The following is a 21,107-nucleotide window of genomic DNA, read 5'->3' as shown; positions in this document are numbered from 1 at the left end:
ACACTTTCCTGGACTCCTGGTCAGCTGAGGTGGGGACCCAGCGTTCTCCACTTGATTTTCACCTATGCAGCATAACAGCACGACCATTAACAAAGTACCAGGCACCAAGGACTATGCAAACGTCCCCTGAACTACATCAGGGGAAAATCTTCTCCTCCGAAGTACATAGATTCACCCTCAATCCGAAGCAAATGGAGAGAGTACTCAAAGGGGAGGTGACCGCATGGCCCCCTACGCCGGTTTCGTCGCCAGTGTTATAATGAAGAGAGTCTTGAAGCAGAGGTAAGTGAAAGCAGTCTTTATTCCATCACCTGCTCTCCAGGACTGCCTGAAGAGGTGCCAACATTCTAAGTCAAACTCTAGTGGGGCATACCAAGAGGGGACGGGTACAAAGGGGGGGGGTGGCGGAATGTACCACCCGCATATAATATAGGAAAGAAGATTACAACACCATTATCATCTTTTGTTTGTCAAGAAGCTTTTCTAAGCTCAGTAGGGACATGTTGAAAAGCAAGATGGAGGCCTCGGGTCATCCATTGTCCAGTTCCTTTCAGCAAGAAGCTAATTTGTTCTTGAATATTTTATAAAGTTGATGGATAGTTCTCTGAATCTGGGGGAGGGTTGATGGAAGGTTTTTAAAAGAAAATTGGACAGTGGGTGGACAATAGTCTGATCTCAAGCACAATAAGGACATTGGGTCAGTACTGCATTTTAGGTTAACACAGAGGGATTAAGGTTAAATCTCATGAAAGTCGCGGAATGATGCTAGTCTTTCTTCTAGGAACACTGGACCAATCTGTCGGTAGAACTGTTATAAGGTTGGTGCACTTCACTCCGAGAAGATGAAAGAATTGATCTGTGCACAACCTAAAGAGGGGAGATGATGGTAATGGCACATAATCCGGAAGAACAACGGATTATCTGGTGTTTACACTTGAAATCAATCAACTGATGAAATTTCCTTGTTGAACACAAGGTTAAGCTCCTGTTCATCTGAGCATTCTAGATACTGATGGAAAAATGGTCTGACCCTGGTGAATGGGGAGCAGCAATATTATGATCTGTTGTATGAGGAGTCTTTAAAGGTTTGTTGGGGAAGACACAGTGTTGATAATCAAACAATTCTTATTGCTGCAGGTCTGGTGGGAGTCTACACATTGCTTCAAAGACACTCTACAATTCGCTTCAAAGACACTGAAATGAAAAATATGCTCTCTACTTCTCCCAGATCACTTTGGTATCTCAAGTTCCAGGAAAGTGCCTTCTTGAAGGTTAAGCGAACTGCACAACTTTGCATCCATGGCCTTTAGGTCCTGTGGCCTCATTTTGAGGCTTTGCTGGTTTCCATAGTCTTGATCACACTTCTAAACTGCTTTGTCAGTAAAGAAGGATGCTGGAAGCAACAGATGATGTGGAGGATACAAGTGGTTATTCTTCGAGAGAGAATTTCTGGGTACAACGCGTGGCCAGCGGAAACTCTTGCAGAGAATCCAGATTTGACAGCAGTTCGCATCAGGCATTCAGTATTCCTACCTTCCATTCTATGGCGGTTGCCCGATGCCATCCCAGAGCGGCTTTTTTTGCCTTAGCTATTTTCCTACACTCCAAATGCCGCTTACACCCAGTCTCCCATCTTGTCTCATTCTGAGTCTTACTTTTGCACCACCTACCTGTCACAAACCACTCCTTTTATGTTTGAAATCTCTATAGACTACTCTATGTGCTTCCCATTTTTTCTGGCATTATGTTTTACAAGTCTGTATGTAAAGGTCCAGCCTTTTATTGAATAGACAACTGTATCCTTAATCATTGGGAAAGAGAGTTAAGATCTTGCTGAGATTTTGACTCAGTGGATCACCAACGACGTATGAGTTTAACCATTCACAGCATTACACTTAGACTGTATACATTGCCCATGTGCAGAACCACCACTGAAGTAGATATCTGAGAGACCTTTGTGGTCGCCGAAGTTGGAAGATAGCACAATATATGTGTAGCAGTTGTTTCATGTAGGAGGCTCCAAACTACCACCCATGTCCTTTTCTCGTGGAAGTAGAGTTACTTTGCTTATCGAAGTTCTTGATAATTTTGCGTTTTAATGACAGAACTGGTTTCACTTTGAAGAGTACTAGTGAAGAGATTCCTTTTGGCTTACACAACCCATGGGATGAGGCATATAAGGATCTGTTGAGGAAAGAAAATACATTAAATTGTATAATTTGTGTAATTATTTCAGCAGTTAAGACCATGCCTGACCCTGCCAATAGATCTTTGTGTGAGTGGACCATGAAGCTCTCAAGAGTTCTCTATGTGATGTGATTCAGTGTGGACTTCTGAGGCTGCAGAACTGGTGAAAATGGAGCTTTGAGGTACGAGACATGAAAGTGTAGTGTTACCCAAAGTGCAGCCTTGTATTATTCTGCTACAATCTAAGAACAAGTTCCCCATCAATAGATCTTACATAAATTCACTTACCACACTACGTGAAGTATTCAAGATTTGGATCCAAAGTTGATTTAAAATAGCTGCTTAAACGTTACACATTTATTACAATAAGTGCATTACTGTGTTATATATGGGCCCTTTGTCCAGCGAGAAGCCATATTCAGATGCTTCCCACTGGTAGCGTGTTATGCGTTCCAGAGACATCGCCGCTCCGACTGTCTGACGCGTTTCTACAACAGTTCACCAGCGGGAGTTAGTATAGGGGGTAATATCCTGGGATTTGCTAGGGGTGTCTACCTTGATGGGTTTTTTCTTTTGATTTTGCTTTATTGTAAGGACCCCAGGAAAGCTTGGGTTTGACGCCATCCTAACCGCAACTTTTATTTAGTTTTCTTTTATCCACTTCATGATATGACAGCTAGACTTTCAAGCTTAAAAGGTTTCGGTGGGGCTTGCAAAACGTGTTATGTTGTGTTGTTTGTTTCTTTAGTGCTACACACAACTGTAAGGTCACTTCGGAGCACTGAAGGAGGTGTGGCAATATGAAGGGGAATGCTGCAGTTGTCTTCTTGATAGAAATGCCAGCATCACTACAGGTGAAGTAATAGTGATTTGTGAGGAGCTGCTCTTAAGCTCCTGACTAGTAGGGAGAGGATGAAGATGTTTTGGGGAGAGGGGAGAAGATGAGGCTACAACTGGAAAGCGGGTAAAAATTGGGATTAAGTATGGCAAGAGATGACAGTGAGAAGGGATCGTTGTGTGACAGAGAGTTAGAAATTATTGTACAAAGGGAAATACTAGGGCAGCACAATTGCCATGTGAGTCAGGATGCTGAGTTCCCTCACTCCTCATTGTCTATAGTCAGACCTTTTTGAATCCTCCCTTTAATAGATGCATAGTTGAGTATCTAAAGCTGAAAAGTATAATGATCTGAGCCAGAGGTGAAGGGATCATTGTGTCTGTAGATGCCGTTGTATGGGGGAATAAGGCATCTGGTTGAGCGAGCGGACCCCCCAAAAGTCGCTTAGCACTACCAGTCACTTACGGCATGGTGTGCCAGAACTGGCCATTCAGGGCTGATCTAATTTTTAAGGTGCCGAGATGGATGCACCAATAAGTCCCTGGGCTGCGAACTTGCACAGGGGTTTAGCTTGAATTTAAGACACGTAGAAGGCTAAGAACCGTGCCGGTTTCACTTTAGGGGGATAGGGTAACTACAGATTCGCAGGACCTGTGCCTGGCAGGTTGCTGTCACAGTGGAAAATGAGTCCCAGTTTGCCGTGCAATCTAAATAACTTAATTGACACTGCAAGTCAGTTCTCTCCATTGGGAAGTCAGTAGCACGTGACCTCAGATGTGCTTAAGACCCTCTCCAAGTCTGCAAAGTACTAATAAAGTAGGCGTTTAAACTCTATCTGTGCTAATATTCTTTAGGCGCACTTGCTGTTTCTTCACTTATCTTGGTTTTCTTTCAACACTTCCTTAGCCTCCCCATGGTTACGTGGTTCGCCCTACACTCGCTTTTCCTCCTGTCCTAGTCTCCTTCAGTCCTTTGGCCATCCCTCTTTATAGAAACTTATCTCCACTCTTGCATCCTCTCAAGTCAAGGTTTTACGCTCGATATTTCCCCTTCTTAATCTCACGCTTCTAACCTTCTCATCTTCTACCATTACCCAAAGCCCGGTCTTGTCTCCCCATCACTTACACAAACCTAATGGCTGTGATTGCTCTGTGAGCCACAATCCTCTACCATCTACCTCTTGCACCCCCCGCTTACAGCCTAATCTGTTCCTATTACTAGCTGCATTCATCCCTCAATACCCTCTCCTGAAACTGTTTCTGAATCGTTGTTTTGTGATCTGTTGTCTTTCTAGGTGCTTGACCTATCTATGTAAGGAGCTGATATACGCCCTCTTGTTATTTTCAATCGGTCAAATAATGTATTTCTTGCCATCAGAAAAACAATATAAAATGCCCTTACAGATCAAACTTACCATTTAATTGCATAATGAATAATATAAAGAAATCCATAAAAACCCTCCATCCACTATCCCTTCTATAAAGAATGTATATGATGTGCATAACGGAACCAAAGATTGAAACCAACATACTAATTTTAGCTTATACAGCTAACAATAAAACATCATGATCTCTTCCTGTATCAAAGGTACAAATTCGTTCTTTTTTTAAATTGCCCTTTATCTGCTTTGACATTTTTGCTGTACAATGTTACACGTCAGATAACTAAATGATTCAGATCCCACAAGTTAATAGCAGTCGGGTGTTATTCATTGTAAACTTCCCCACCTCACACAACTTGGGGTAACAATTCATTCAACAATTAAAAAGTTTTCTACAAAAGTAGGAGAGAACACAATACTAATGTATTTGATAGTGCAGTTGTTACTTCCTTGTTAATAACCATCCTAAAATCCCATTTAGACTTTCACTTCCTTGTTGGAAACAAACACTCCCGTACAATTCACAGCATGCCGGTCAAACCAAATTAATATTTAAATGTTAAATGTCGTATACTTGTAAAGCGCACAGCTGCCCCAGCATAGAACCTTATCTATCGCGCACGTATTAGCAGCCGAGACGTGTTCTGTACAGGAGTCAAGTATAACAACTATTACTTAAAAGCAAGCCGCCGTCATGCATTATCAGGGTTACCGCTCTCACGTGATCCGACCAATCGTACACCAGGCCTAGTCGAAGTTACCAACCCCCGCCCCAAATACTAGGCTTACAACCATTCCAACATGCATAGAAGAGCCCAAGTCTAAAATAAATACGTATTCATCTCTCCTAGAGCAGTATAGTACTACCCGTAGCATGCCTTGCCTGATTGAAGCCAACACATCCAAACGCTTGATTTTCGGCCATATTACCCATAAATAGGAGGACACAGCACACCAAGCTAAAATGTATTTGCTTCTCTGTCCTTAGACTGAGTGTCAGTGCGTCTAATACAGACTGAGTACCGTAAAGCTTGAATAAAGGGAGTAACCATTGTTTATTGGTCAAACTTGGTGGAAAATAGCAAAAAGTGCTTGACAGTGTCTTTTACACCAAAAGTACAGTCACAGCGATTATTACCATTGTGGTACCTTTCACATCTTACCATGTATTCCCTAGCTGGAAAAGGTCACCAGCTTAAGTGTTATATGTAAGGAGTGCTTCAATTCCGGATGACTCAAGTCTAAGTACTTCTCAATCCCCAGATCCACTTTGCATTCAAGGTACCTTGCCGATGGGCTACCCTCCTGTGCTCTGTATACACGTTCCTCTATTTTAAAGGACCAATGCCTCTCTTTAATAATTTTCATTGCGTCCCAGGCCTACTTGGGTAGGATCCTTCCAGTAACCCTCTAACTGTAGGGATATTATGAGATTTTTAACATAGTTCAACCAACTATTTCTGCCCTGCTTGCATATGTAGCCATTTCTAAAACTGATATAAGATATATTGCTGCACAAGGGTTTCTATGTAAATGGGCTGATTATAATACAGGTTTCAATGCTGCTTGTTCAGCTATAGGGGAAAATGTCTAGCTTCAAATCCAGTGGCACCAATGGGGTCCCAGGGCCTAGCAACAACAGGGAACTTAAAATTATTGTCTAGCTTTTGAAGCTTCTTCAAATTGCCATACCCCCATAGCTCTGCTCCAGACAGTGCAGCAGCTACTACTTTCTGGTGGTAAATTTGCAAATGTATACTTTAGAAGTGGCTACCCACTGTTTGTCTAAAGCCAAGTGTGTATCTTGTGGTTTGTAGTAAGCTAATGGATGCCTTATCTATCTGGGCTTTCTACTTTAACTGATCTTCAACGCCTATGTCCAGATACATACAGTATGATAACACACTCTAACAGTGTGCCATGGATCCTAGGCTTTCTTCTAAGTAGCAGTGACGGTTTAACAAGCATAGCCATGGTTTTCTTTGTATGTACACTTAGATCCTTCTCAATAAAGTAACCTATAAAACACCCCAGTAATCTGTGTAATGCATTTTCTGTTGCAGCTAGTAACCATCGCCTTTAATAGATCCCCTCTTGGAACTCTCACACCCCTCTTTCCTTGCTTATTCACTGTGATGCATCCCTTCGCCCCCTTCCTTCTGACCTGTTCCCTTTCTAATGCGACCAGACGCAGTGAGGGAGTCTGGCCTTCAATGTTGTTGATCTATTGGCCCCCCACCGGTTTGTCAACTCGCTTACTCTAACTTTTTGGTATTCCCTCTAAGTACTATCCTCCATGTCCGTTTCAACCAGCCTTGATCTGCATCCCTACACCCTTATTTTTCCACCACTACTCTCTACGCACCATATAACTTGTTTTCTTTTTCTTTTTTTTCTTTTTTTTTAGCATCAGTAGATACTTTTTTTTATTACAATTTTCAAAAACCTTTATTGAGGTTTAGCAAATTACAGCATCACAAAAGCAAGGCATTGGATTGGCTATATACAGATACATTCTAATAACCGTCCCTGCATTAGCCTGCAACCCATCCCCCCAACTTAGTCGAAATACCTCCCTCCCTCCCCCCACCGCCCTGTGCATTTAAGCAAGATATCGTTGAAAGTCCTCTTCTCAGTTCCTCATGGAGCAAAACGTCGCTGTGCTTGTCCAATCCATGGTTCCAATATGCTCCCTTAATGCCTTGAAGTGCAGTGTGCTTCCTCTACTATAGACATCTAGTGCGTGCTCATATATCCTAGTCACCGTTCCTCGACTGTCCCAACACTCAGCACAGCTTTATTTACTCCTCTCCAAGGGCTCCACCCTTCCCTTCTCCACTTAAGCTTTCCGCCTCCCTCGTATCCTCCCCATCTTCAGCTCGTTGTGCAAGGAGATAAGTAATCAATTGTCCCCAAATATCCTTGGGCCAGGATTTGATTGGGAGCATTTCTGCGTAGTCATGAAGTCGTTCTTGCCACATTGTCAAGTCTGTAATCCAGCTCTTGAATTTCGGTGCTCTCCCCCTACCCCATCTACATGCCACCTGTCGTTTGGCCAGCAGAATGCCCATTGCTAGGAATTTTTATGCACCGTCCTCACTCCTCCATGTAGGCCCAGTAGAGCCAGTAGATGGGACGGCTCTATCTGTTCTCCTATCATGTCTGACATTCCTACAAACACCTCTTCCCAATAGTTTGCGACTCTCGGGCAGTACCACGCTAGATGCATGAAATCCGCTCCCTCTCTCCCACAGCGTTCGCACTTATCGTCTGCTCTGAGATGGAATTTATGTAGTTTGACCGGGGAATGGTATAGTCTATGAAGGAATTTATAATGTATCAGCCTGAGTCTGCTGTTACTTGCAACAACTTCCGTCTGCATGCAACAGGTCTCCCATTGGTCATCAGTTAGAGGTGTTTCTAGATCTCTATCCCATTCGGCTCTAGCCTGCAGGGTCTGAGGGGGGGGGGGGGTGTTATTCCTGACCTGCCTATACAGGTGAGATTGTAGTGTAGTTCCTATATTCCTAATAGGCTCTGTGCATTGGAATAATATATTCTGTAGCTTAGACATAGGACTGAGGTCTACTAGGTCTCTACCGGCTATATTAGACTTAAATATGAGTGCCAGTTTGCTCAGAGGTCACTAGAAACTTTCTCGAATAAACAAGAAGAGATTAGTTTCTGACAACCACCTAAAACATGACAACTTTGTTTCCCAAGAATAAGAAATCAAATCTCTAGAGTCACGGAAACAATAGATAACTATTTCACTCAGTCAATCGTGCATGCTTAGTTTCACCAGAGGTGCAAGAGGAATAGAGAGACGGGCGTTTTCAATAAAAAGGTATTTATTGAACATTCTTCTTTCTCAAGCATTGAAAATGAACTGCTACAATAGTAAAGCTTACTTTGAAATACAATGCATATAATACGAACAGTATTATAAAGTAGTACTGTAAAAGCATGATATGGTTTCTAAGCCATAAAGTGCAAAAAATGTATAAAATACATACAATGATAAAAGGATGACTAAAATACTCAACTGGTGCTTCTAAATACGCCTACCCCGGTGTACCTAACCTAGGTCTAGTACGAGGGAGGAAGTATAAGAGGAGTAGCTTAAGTTTTAGGAGTTCTATGCCAGGAATCTGATTCCAATAATTCTCTAAGAGGTCTAATCAGCTCCGTACCTTTGGCTCTAGAATGAAGGAAGTCTTGTATCTCGTTCTCGGGACTCGATTTACCAGATACCCGCAAGGGTAGCCTGGAAACACTGGAGCTGGATTTCTCGGCAGGAGAAATGACAGAGTCTCGCAGTGCGTCTGCTGGAGGGTCGGCTTCCTTCGGCACTTGCTGCTGCAGGGCATCGGGCAAGTAGATAGTCGATCTGCTCCAAACCACTGTGTGTTTGTTTAGGCAAATCAAGGCATATTTATACTTTGAAGGTGCCGAGTTTGACTCATGTTTGGACTTAATAACGTCACTCAAAGGCTCATTTCTTGGAAAATGCCGGGAGTTCTAGGAGAACTTTATATTCAAGCAGGGGGAAGTCCCGGGCTGCTGAAAGTGGGGTTTTCCAAGAAAACGTTGTTAATTCTTGGAGCTTAGTGGAAGTATCCATCCCGTATTTGGGCTATATGGTTTAGGCCAAATATGGTAATGATTTCTATGCCTATATAAGGAAATGATTAAGTATACCTATATATGGGCATGAATCGGAAAATTAATACTAGGGTCCGAGATTAATTTACAACAAGATATGACATGCCCAGGTGTCTCAGATTGCAGCATCATGTGTAATGGTAGAAAAGTTTCCGGCTCCTTAGGAAATGCGTGAGTGATGGCTTTCAAGCTTTGCCTAAGACGGGTGTACATGAATGTGTCCATGAATGTAGGTGTACCCTCCCCGAAGAACTGTTCCTTGGTGCGAAATTGTCCCTCTATGTACAAATCCCCCCAAGTGTTGAAATTCAATTTGTCAAACATCCTGCGGCACAGCCCTTCATGTGTGATTTGCAAAACAGGGTTCTGAGGCAATTTCATCCACGGGGAGTACATCATTGGCGCGTCTAATTTCCTCGCCATCCACCTCCACGCTGTAACCGTGCAATCCACCGTAGACGGGTCTCTCCCCCTCTCCTTCACCTGTGCAAAGATGTAGTTCTCCGGAGGTATCGGGGCCATGTGGCCATCCTCTACCGCCAGATGGGCAATAAAAGGGGGTGGGTGAAACCAATACACAGCAAAATGTGCCTGCGCACAGTAGTAATATTGCTCGAAATTGGGGACCTCGTAGCCGCCCTGGTGGTATGGCAGCATTAGAGTGGCTAGGTTAAGCCATGCCTGCTTCCCTCCCCATATAAGTCAGAAGTAAGAAGTTGTGCTCTGAGCGTGTTGCAGGAATATCTTCCGGGGTGATAGGGTATATTGATAAATAAATACAGAAATTTTGGCAGAATTGTCATTTTGATTAGGGATATCCTGCCCGTCATCGACAGGGGCAATTTTATCCATTTAGAGATATTATCAGTTACTTTATCAATAACTACTTCATAGTTAGCTCGCATTAGTTCTTCTTTATCTCGGGTGATATGAATCCGCAGATACTTGAAGTTCTCTGTCTCCCAGATCAGAGGGTAGTCTAGCTGGTGCCGGACTGTGTTTCCCATTAGGGAGAATACTGCAGACTTGTTCCCGTTAATTTCACACTCGAAATAGCCCCTATTTAGTAACTTCTCTCAGTATGGGGTTCAGGTTTTCCTGGTTTTTTTTAATGTAAAGGGTGGTGTTGTCTGCGTTAGGGAAATCAATAGCTGCGGAGATGGGTATATCAGTGCCCTATGATTATGGTGCTGCCTCCGTTTCGCTGCAAGAGGTTCTATAGCAAGCGCAAATAATGTTAGGGACAGCGGGCACCCCTGTCTCGTGCCCCTTGTTATGGCGAAATTGGCTGATCTGTTTCCATTCAGCAGTACTGTAGCCCGAGGGTGTTGGTATAGTAATTGCACCCATCCAAGGAATACCGGCGGTACGCCCATGTACCTCAGGGTTCCCATCAAGTAGTCCTACTCTATAGAGTCCAACGCCTTATTGGCGTCCAAAAAACCCGCCACTGCCGTGCATTCAGGGTCGATGTCTTGCATTACGGCCAGGAGGGTTCTCAAGTTATGGGACGTAGCACGGTTCGGGACGAATCCCGCCTGGTCAGGCAGAACCAGGCGTTCCATTAGCAAATTAAGACGAGTGGCCAACACCTTTGCCAATATTTTGGTATCGCAATTTAGCAATGAGAGGGGTCGTATGAATCGCAGGAGCTCGGAATCTTTCCAGGCTTTAGTAGTGAAATTATCTGGGCTTCCCTCATAGTTGCAGGTCATCTACCTTCCTCCAGTGCCTCATAATACACTGCCTTTAGAATAGGAGCCAGGATCGACACAAAAGTCTAATAAAAGTAAACCGGCAGTCCATCTGTGCCGGCACGTGACCTGAATTCATGCCCATGATTGCTTCCTTAATTTTGTCGACTTCTAGATCCAACCCGAGAAACCTTTGCTGCGTGTTACCCAGCCACGCTAGGGCCGTATCCTCAAAATATTGTGGTAGATCCAGGGGCGTACCCCTCTGAGATGTATAACGTTTTTTATAATACTTGACAAAGGTGTCCATCTGCCCCTTTAAATTTCTATGAGTTTGCCCCTGTGCGACCTGAATTTCGGTTACATAATTTTAGGGGGCTGTACAGCATTCACCAGCACTTTCCCTGGGCGATCGATCCTAGCCATAGACCCGTGCCAACTAAGATTTTCCCCTGAACCTACATTCCCTTTCTGCCACCTCTTAATATTCTGTCATTTTGGGGCCCATCCTGGCCCGCATGTCATCCCCCGCCCTCCCCGATGCTAGCTATTTCTCAAGGCCTTTAATCTCCCCTTCCAACGTACGCAATTCCCTTCGAAGGTCTTTAAGGATACCATCTTCCTTGGATATGCACCATCCTCTTGCAGTGACCTTGAAGGCCTCCCACACAGTAGTGAGGCTTGCTACTGAATCTACATTTTTCTCAAGGAACTCTTGGATGTCCCTTTCCATTTCCACTTTAAACACTGCATCTTGAAGGTGCAAGGGTTTAAGTCTCCAATTAAGGAACGGGGCCTGAGTGCACGGAGTCTGTAAAGTCGCCATCACAGGCGAGTGGTCAGAGTAAGTGCGGGCCAGGTGTTCTGTTTTTTCCCTCCAGTGTGCCATACCCACCGACACTATAAGGTAGTGCCTTGACCAAGTCGAGTGCACTGCGGAGCGGCATGTCCCTTCCTTCCGGGTAGGATGTTTATACCTCCACGCATCTAACAAGTAATGGGTGCCTATTATGTCATTTAGAGTGCGGTGCGAGTTAGTGTAGTGCATGGGAGAGGCTTGGGATCTCTCTTGCCGTGGGCCAACTACAGTATAGAAGTCCCCCCCCATACAACATAAGTGGTGCCTATTTCTTGGATTTTGCTTCAAAGAGAAAGTAAGGCATGTGCATCGTCCTCCTGAGAGTTTAACCTTCCCCAGAGCAAGCAATATCTATCTTCACTGTCTGTATCCGACCCTCCCAGTACAAACTGCACTCCCCGTTTAACTAAAATGTCTACCCCCCTAGAGTAGTGCCATCTGCGCCATCTTGTGTGTGTTCAGGTGTTAAGTTGTAATTGTCTGTTGACACTTCTGAGATGGCCATGTGGCATTCGATAATGAAATGGCAATGTCTTCCTACCGGGGATATATGCTTTTATGACGGTCTTTTCCCTGAATCATCAAATTCCGAATAAAGGGATTGGTCATCTTGAAGTTGTGAATCTTTTCATCATCCCACAGAATGTTCTCAGTTGGTGTAAGACTGGAGAAGCAACTGCCAAAGTATTTAGCTTCCTCAAAAAATTTGTCACACCACTGTTTTTCCAAAAGCTATGACGTTAGTCGTGAAGCAAAAATATAAATGTATTAAAAAGTCTAAGATTTCTCTAGAAGATATCTTGATCTGTTTGTGTTGATATAATGTCACCTATTAATTTAAGAATTTCCATCAAAGAAAATATTCTGAAGAAGGAAACTTTCCATTTGTAATAACTACTGGATCCTAAAGGCCATTCATTTCATGGTACTGTTCATTATGGTTTAGGGCTTTTCCATCTTGGTTGTTAGTCCAAGTACCTGCATATACATTCTGAGCTTCCTGGAGCTCGATATTCACGAGTCCTGAAATGACACATTCGCTAGAGCTTTCCTGCTCAATGTTCTGTCTTTTTAACTTTGATAAGTACCTGTTTCATCACCAGGACTATCGATGTGTTCTCTTTAGAGGAGGACGATATGTTGCACATTAGTCTTGTAGAAGAGAAGTCCTTTTTCTTGGTCCCATATGTAGCATCTGCATGTAAATGATCATTCCACACACGGAGCTTGGAATTACACGTCTTTATTCCTCAGCGTGTAATTGTAGCACTTACGTCACTGTTCTACGAAGTTCATCAGGGACCAAAAGAGTGCTGTCATTTCTAACTCACAAGACACTACATCTCCCCCTTTGTTAAATAAGAAATGAAAATAATACATACATACATTAAAACTCTTCAATAAGTCGTTTTGGTGCTTGAATCAATGCCCACATCTGGTCATGTGAAGCTGCAGAGATACAGGAGAAGTGTCCATGACTGGCACTGGTAAGAAAGACATTGGTAAAGTCATTGGGTTGTCCTGATTCTCAGATGGATTAGTCTCACTTCTGACATCTGGAGTTGGCGAAGGTCGAGGCAGGTGCTTGAAATGCAAAGAATCATGTGTAATGGATTTTCCAGGACAGTGAGCATCACATGGGCCCTTTACTGCTCACAACCCTCAATGGGTATGCATCTAAAGGAGTGTCAGACTTGCAGTTCCGATTCTGCCTGACAAAGACATGGTGTCCTCTTTTGAACACTGTGCGCCTAGCACAGTAGCACCTAGCCGCATAGGTCTTCATACTTCGTTTGTGAGATGAACCAGTAGCATGAAGTTTATCGATGTCAACAGATCTTTGGAATGGTCCATTGTGGCAACTTGCTTCCTATTGCTTTATATGTGGCAGTATGTTGAGCTGACATGTATTCATGAAGCATAGACTGAAGAACTGATTTGAGGTCAAACATTTCTATTGCAGCACGCTGAACGGTCTTCTTGAGGTGCTTATGAACCTCTCAATGCTTTTCTGATGCTTGAAATTCAGATGAGAGAGAAAAATGTTCAATTCTAGACTATTGAAAGGCGATCTATAGTTAGATTTCAAAATCAAATATTCACCCCATGTTGCAAAAATACTTTCTAATTTTTCAATGACATGAGTAGTTGATGATAGATCTTCTATAAGGGGAAAACACAATTATTCATCAATAATGACTAGTAGATGACGCCAAGAGGTCCAAATGAATCAATTGAAATCTTCTCCCATGCATGCTTTGGGAGCTCAGACATGTTTAATGGATGCAGGGTAGTTTTGGATGACAAGCAGCTGCACAACTGAAAGCCCTTTAATTTCTTCTCATCTCTTTCATCAAGGCGAGAGAACCACACTCCCATAGAGCTAATTTAGTAGCAAATATTCCACAATGTCCCTCATGTGCCAGTTTAAAGACTTGTTCTCTTAGACTCTCAGGTATGACAATTCTTGCCCCATGTAAGATGATGCCTTCTGGAGTGACAACGTTCTTCCTGCACACTTTTGAATTTATGGTATTCTTGGTCATTGTGAACAGGTCAAACATGCTTTCTCCGTGATTGATGGGTAATGATGTCTTTGAGGATTTGAAAATCTCAGTCAGTGCTCGTGGCAGAAACAATTTTGTTCTACCAATATGGCAGCAGGTGTAGTGGATTTCACTATGAAGTTGACATAACTTGCGCTCCAATTGCCGTGTTCAACTGGCGGTCCCACGAACCAGAAGGGCGCGACTAGGAGGTCGAACTTTTTCGGCAAATGTTACCTCACTATGGAACGCACTACCACCAGCTATCCAGCAAGCTCCCTCCGAACCTTGCTTCAAGAAATTGCTAAAGACTTGGCTCTTCACTCAACCTCGCTAACTCTCACACTGCCAGTCCTCAGGTCAACTGTGTTCTCTCAGCGCCGGGACACCTCATAGTGAGGTAGCTGTTTGCGCTTTATAAAATGCTATATTATTATTATTATTATATAATTACCAGCCACTTTGGAAGTGGTTCCATGACACAGTATTGGTACACGTGAGAAGTAGTCAGCATGATTTTGATCTTTTACTGAATAATGCACAATTGTATAATCATATACTTGCAATCGCAACCCCCACCTCTTAATGCGAGGGGGCATCTTGGCTTTAGGATTGCCGAAAAGGGTGAGTACTGCTTGGTGGTTGGTGATAACCGTGAAATGCTTCCCATACAGGAACTCACATAATTTTCATAAGCCCACAGCGAGGCTATCTTTTTCAGGTTGCGAATAGGCATGTTCTGTTGATAACAAACTCCTGCTAACATAAGCCACAAGTCATCTTGGTGCATTGAGATGTCCAGTCAGCTGGGCAAGGATGGCACCCAAACTCAGTGGCCTTGCATCAACAACAACCTTCGTCTGCAATTTCGGATCAAACAATACCATGTCAGTGGTGTTCTTAACTGCATGTTTGATTTTCTTGAAGTTTTGCTCACAGTCATACGATACTCGAAATGGAACATTTTGTTTTGTTAAGTCTCACAATGAGGCACTCACAGTGGCAAAGCCACGTATATCCGCTTTGCTGCGGCGAATCTGATGCATGCACAGATCGGACGGCCACCGGACGTCCTCCGCACACGCCCACCGTGACGTCGGACGGCCAGGTGCCGCCCGACGCATAGAAAAGGATATACATTGAACAGTAACTGGCCATACTAAGGAGGGATCGCAGCATATTTGCATCTTGTGTGGAAGAAGTAGATGACAAGGCTTGTATTTTACTTGGATCTGGAGTCATTCCCCCATCAGAAAAGATATGACAGAAAAACTTGATTTTTGTTTTATGAAACTTACACTTTTCTACATTTAAAGTGAGACCTGCTCCAGCAAGTATACAACACACTTGTGTAAGAGCTTTATAATGTTTTTTCTTTGTTACCCCCAAAACTAGTATGCCATCACTGTAATTGGAAACATTTGTGAACGCTGCATTATGCAATAAATGCCATCTTGAAAATGTTCAGTAGCTGAGGACACTCTGAAGCTTAGTCTTTTATACCTAAACAGCCCAACATGAGTTGAAAAGCTAGTAATGTACCTGTAATTTTCTCCGAGTTCGAGTTGGTGATACCCTCTGATCAAATCGAGGCAGGAAAAGACGTTGGCTCTATTCAGCTGCATAATCATGTCAGCAATGCGTGGATTTAGATGTCGTTCTCTTTCAACCATCTTGTTCGTCGTGTGGCTTCTTTTAGATTTGCCATTAAAAAAGACAAATTTCTCTCTTCTGACCGTCACTCACGGCCTTTCAGTCGATCTGACGTGACTCACAGCCTCGTAACCACAATCCTGTGCTTCTGATGGGTTGCGGCGTCTGATGCTGAGGTCGGATTGCTCTCTTTACTCAGGTTCTGGTAAGAGTGATTGTATTCTCTGTGTATCTGGTATCACCTCCTCTAATGTTTCTCTGCATTCATCTACTTCTCCTCACACTGTTACCTTGCAATTGGTTTTCGCCAATTCATTGCACTTTTCGTACTGGGTTGTCACTGCCTTTAGTGTGTGTTTATGTTAGAAATGCTTTCCGCACTCGGTGATTACTGCCTTTGGCGCTTTTCATCATTTTCCCGCGAATGGTTGTGTTTCTTTTCCCCAACACTAGGACCAAGAAGAAAATTACATTACCTGCCTTCTACAGACTGATAAACATTACAGCTGCAATCTGATGTTGATTATCTGTGGGTTACTATAGGCCACGTTTTGAGCAACAGGGAGGATATTGCTGCTAAGAAATGTTTCCCTGCATACAAAAGCTTGCCCACCTTTGGTGATGGTATTTGATATATTTCTTAAAACTTCTGCAGACCTGCATTTCTTTAGTAATAACTCAAGGGCCCCTGCTCATATGTTGCTGTTGCTATAATGAACGTTTTGTCAGAATCTCTTCTTCACTATTAAGTCTGCATTGGAAGGCCAGAAAAAATAAATGTACATCTCCCCAGCCTTGAATTCTCTGTTTGTCGAAATGCATTGCCCTTGGGAGTCCTCTGTGTTCATAGTAAAGTCCTAAACCTGCATATAACATTTGTGCCATGGCATTGGCTAGGTGAAGGGTTTGATGACTGCATCTGTGCCAAAGCTGATAAGCTGTGAAAGCACCTAACTTTTCACTCTGTTCTCTCAAACTTCCCTTGCCTTCATAAAAAAAACAAAAGATCACCTATTCTAATATGTAATGACATCTTATTCTCACAAGTACCTAGAAGCAATTAAGTAAAGTTTGTATGATGTGTATATATATGGTGCAAGAGCTAAAAAATAAAGTAAAAAAAATACAAAAGACTTTGTTAAGGTACAAAAATATTGATTTCCACATAGATGGAAATCTGAAAGCATTTTCGTCACTGGCATCCGACCAATGCATCCCAGAGTGTCTGGATTGGCCAGCCGCAGAACATCAGACGCTGTTAGAGAAGACTCCTGGGTCACAGCAACCAACACTACGTAGGATACACTATTGGAAGTCCCTGTTCCTAGGTTCCCTGAACATCGTATTTTAAGGGTGTAGAATAAAGTCGTGCTGGCAATTCTGAAACTGCATAACTGAGACTATGAGCTCCCCTGACAAATCCAACCATCACTGTCTGCAAGTCCCTGCCACAGTACTGTTCAGAGTTCTGTAACTGGTGTACAGAGCAGATTTGCAAAAAAGGCATTTCACTCAGATACCACAGAATAGGTCTATAACCTAAGACCAGATTTCATCTTATTAAAATTTGCTATTTTGTTTGTACCTTAACAGTCACAAAAGCCAAGGCATAGCACGCTCCCTGAGTGAGCACAGAGAGACTCATATGAATCACAAATTCAGAAAAGCTGTTCCATTGCTCATTTAACTAGGCTTGTATGACCAGCTTATCAATTTAGGAAGACTACTGAAGTATACAAATTCATAAAATCTTAGGATAGTACATATGGGTCATGTGACCCACATGTGTTGATGCAGCCATTTGGATGACCCACATGTGTTGATGCAGCCATTTGGATGACAGTAAAACAGAATTTTACAAAAAACCTGGTAGATTTTGGGGCTAAATATCCAGGATTAATGCCTCAAACTGAAACCAACTTCATGTGAATTTAGGGGCCTATTTGCAAAGGTAAATTCACAAATGAGTTAATCCACACATGTAAGTTTACTCCTAAACTTTGTAGTAAAATAACCACTTTAGGCTATTCACGGTTTACAAGTGTAAATTTCCTATAGGATGTAAGCTTACATCTTCTCATCCCCTAAATGCACGAGGTTGTGCCTAATTTGCGAGGTCAAAATTACCACTTTTAACTTTTGACAGGTAAGCAGAGAGATCTTCACCATCGGTATGGAGATCTCCTGATGGCAAATTATTAGGAAAAGTAAATTCATTTAAAATCTGTATTGTAGTTGTAGACCAAAATAAAGAAAAGCTACAGTATTATTAACTTAATATTTATTTTTTTGAAAACATAAAATGTAAATTATTTTTTAAAATGTTTTATATAAATGAAATCTTACAAAACTATTAATTCTATATTTATTATGTAGTAAAAATATTAAAAGTTATGTACAGAATTAATTCAAATGCATTCAATTATTTTATTAGAAAATTAAAGTTACATTATTTAAAAATGTAAGAAAAGTAGTTAACATATTTTATAACAAACTAATAAAGATGTTGTATTTATATATTATTTTTTTCAAATTCGATTAAATGTATATTTTTACAATGTTAAACTTAATTTATTTAATTTAACATTAGTTCCATTGGTCTTCTATTTTAAGTCCCTGCCTCCATTATTTTTATGCACCTGTATTGTAGTATCAATGGTTGGCCAAGTGTGGTTTAAACCTACTCCAGTTCTGTGCTGGAGGATATTTACAACCGTTTTGTGTCTGTAGTAACTATAGAAGTGCTGTTTGTGAAAACATGCAGTTTGTGAGTAACACTGCCATACTGTTTTGTGGGCAGGTGCATGTCAGTTCCTAAACTACTCCCTAGCCCTCCCTTTTCCAGACACTCCAGCTACAAAGAAACAATGGAGCAAATACGTTGCTAAAAAGGTTTTGAAGGGCCACGTAAAGTAACTAAACTTAAATCAGCAGAAAGTACCAAAGTGCTTCTGTTTGTTCGTTGTTTTGCTTTCTTCCCAGAGGGTATGTTCAAGACTCTTCCCCATTCCTCAAGTGGACAATCATGTTGTACTTATCCCAGATCAGAGGACTGTAAACAGATATGTCAGGAAGGTACAGTGCAAGATTTGAGACCTTTTAGACAAGGCATTCAAATAATTCCAATAATTGGCCTACTGTGTGCAATGCATCTCCAAGGAGCATAGTTTTACATCCCAGTAAAAGAAGGCACAGAAGATGAGCAAGAATGCACAGCAGTGACCAGCATTGCATGGCACTGCAGTGTACTATACTGGTTTGTAGTGTAGTGTGTTGTACTGTCTCTCAATAGCAGGGAAGAAATTTGCTTCTGTATCAGTTAAAAAAATACGCATCGAAGGTATGAGAGCACCAAAGGAAAAAGGCTGGTATTGCTAGTTGGATTCCTTTCTAATACCTTTACTTTACATAACATTCTCTGTCAACCAGGGCACATTCTCGCTTCATCTTGTACATAGGAATCAATGCCTGGGGGTGATCTTCAGCATTCAAAATGTCGGCCTGTTAGCAATGGAAGACCACACTTTAACTTGTGAGCCTGGTCACACATTCTAAGCACATGTTCTTGTCTCAAGGAAAGCATTAACAAGTCTACAGGCCTGATGTCCACGTACCTCTTCGTTGTATAACATTTCCATCTCCAAAAAAGACTCCATAAATACCCTGACAGTCTACGGATCGGGACTCTTGGGGGCTGGGAGCATCTATGTAGGTTGTCCTCGACCAGGTTCTTCCTATCGGCATTAAACCAGGACGAAAACCCAATTGAAGGGATTGCAATCGTCAAGGACATGGTTGTGCAGGGCACCGCACAGCGTGTTCTCAATAAAATTACCGATGTACCATTCTAGTAAATTTTGCCAACTTTAAAATTAAGGAGCAGATCCCATCTACAGCGATTACGAGAAAGTCATTCTCACTTCCAGAGAATCAGCAGTTTTGTATTTAGTTGGATATGTCAATTTTAGCAGCAAGACATAGAAAGGAATTTAAAGGCTTTGTGGGACTGTTTAAATCGGCGGGCGTGCAGGCTTCTTTGGCTTAACAGTCAAAGCTTACAGTAGTTGTTAAGGAGCAGTTTCTTCTCTGGTCATCTGTAGGAGAGGCTCAGGATGTGTTATCAAAAATACAAAGCCAGGTGGGGGTGAGATTTACATGCTAAGGGCCATATGTATCAAGTCTTTTTTGATTTGCAAAGGCCGAAATTCGCCGAATTTCGGCCTTTGCGAATCGCAAAAGGCTGTTTTGCATAAAATGATATGTATCAAACTATCGCATCTTAAGGAATCGCAAATACTTGGGATTCCTTATTTTGCTATAGCATTTAAGGAATCGCAAATTTGCGATTCCTTAAATGCTATGTAAGAAGCATTTTAGACTTGCGATTTCAGGTTTAGAAATCGCTAATTACCACCAACTACAAGTTGGTGGTAATTTGCGATTTCTTGTAAATATGCACAATTGTGCATTTGTGAGGGTGGCATATGACGCACATACATGCCCATTGGGCATGTATGTGCGCCATTTGCACACACATGTAATTTACAGGGGTGCAGCAGGGTGTCCTTGAGACACCCCTGCACCCTTGCAATAATTCTCAAATTGCGATTAGCAAATTGCGAATTCGCAATTTGAGAATTATTTGGAAATCATTCCTATGGGCCTCCTGGCCCATAGGAATGCATTGGAAATTATTCCTTAATTGCGAATTTGCAAATTGCGAATTCGCAATTAAGGAAGATTAAGGAATCGCTACAAAAAAGCGAATTTCTTCATACATACCGTTTTGCGATTCCTAAATAGCGATTCCTTAAAAATCGCTATTTAGGAATCGCAAAACGGTACTATGATACATATGGACCATAGTACCCTATTTGCGTGAATTGGTGGAGATCTTGTTCATATGTTTCTGTTTTCTGACCCTGCTTAATTTGAGCACTGGCATTCATAGGAGGGGTGGGGTATTGGCCCTTTTCTTCTTTGGCTTCTTGTATTGTAAGGAGCACTTCCACATTGGGTTGTTGAGTGGGGAGTGAAAGGGAGGTTTGTCATCTCAATTGGGAGAGAGATGATCGACGCTAGGTGCAATAACATGGCACCAGGTAAGGTTAGGATTTGTTTAGGGTATAAGGCAGGCAATTTCCCCTTTAAGGGTTCAATTGGGGAGGGAGGCACTATATGTTGGGGGCAATGGTCTGAGGAGGTGAGCAGAAGCAAAAAATGAGCAGTGTAGAAGTAAGTGAGTAAATAGTTGTGGGTTTGCTTATTTCTAGTCCTCGAGATG

General features: G+C 42.3%; 1 protein-coding gene across 1 annotated transcript in view; it reads right to left on the bottom strand.

Moving 5' to 3' along the window:
- Positions 1 to 446: 446 nt before the first annotated feature.
- Positions 447 to 21,107, bottom strand: part of CFAP73 (cilia and flagella associated protein 73) — a 144,486-nt gene continuing 123,825 nt past the window's right edge. Inside the window, exon 8 of the mRNA XM_086943243.1 lies at positions 447 to 2,184. The gene's annotated coding sequence lies outside the window, so the exon portion shown is untranslated. The remainder of the gene's footprint in view (positions 2,185 to 21,107) is intronic.

The sequence above is a fragment of the Lissotriton vulgaris genome, chromosome 11 (genome assembly GCF_964263255.1).
Source record: "Lissotriton vulgaris chromosome 11, aLisVul1.2, whole genome shotgun sequence".
Taxonomy (NCBI): Eukaryota; Metazoa; Chordata; class Amphibia; order Caudata; family Salamandridae; genus Lissotriton; species Lissotriton vulgaris.
Note: the sequence above shows the minus strand (reverse complement) of the source record. Positions and strands in the feature narration are given on the sequence as shown.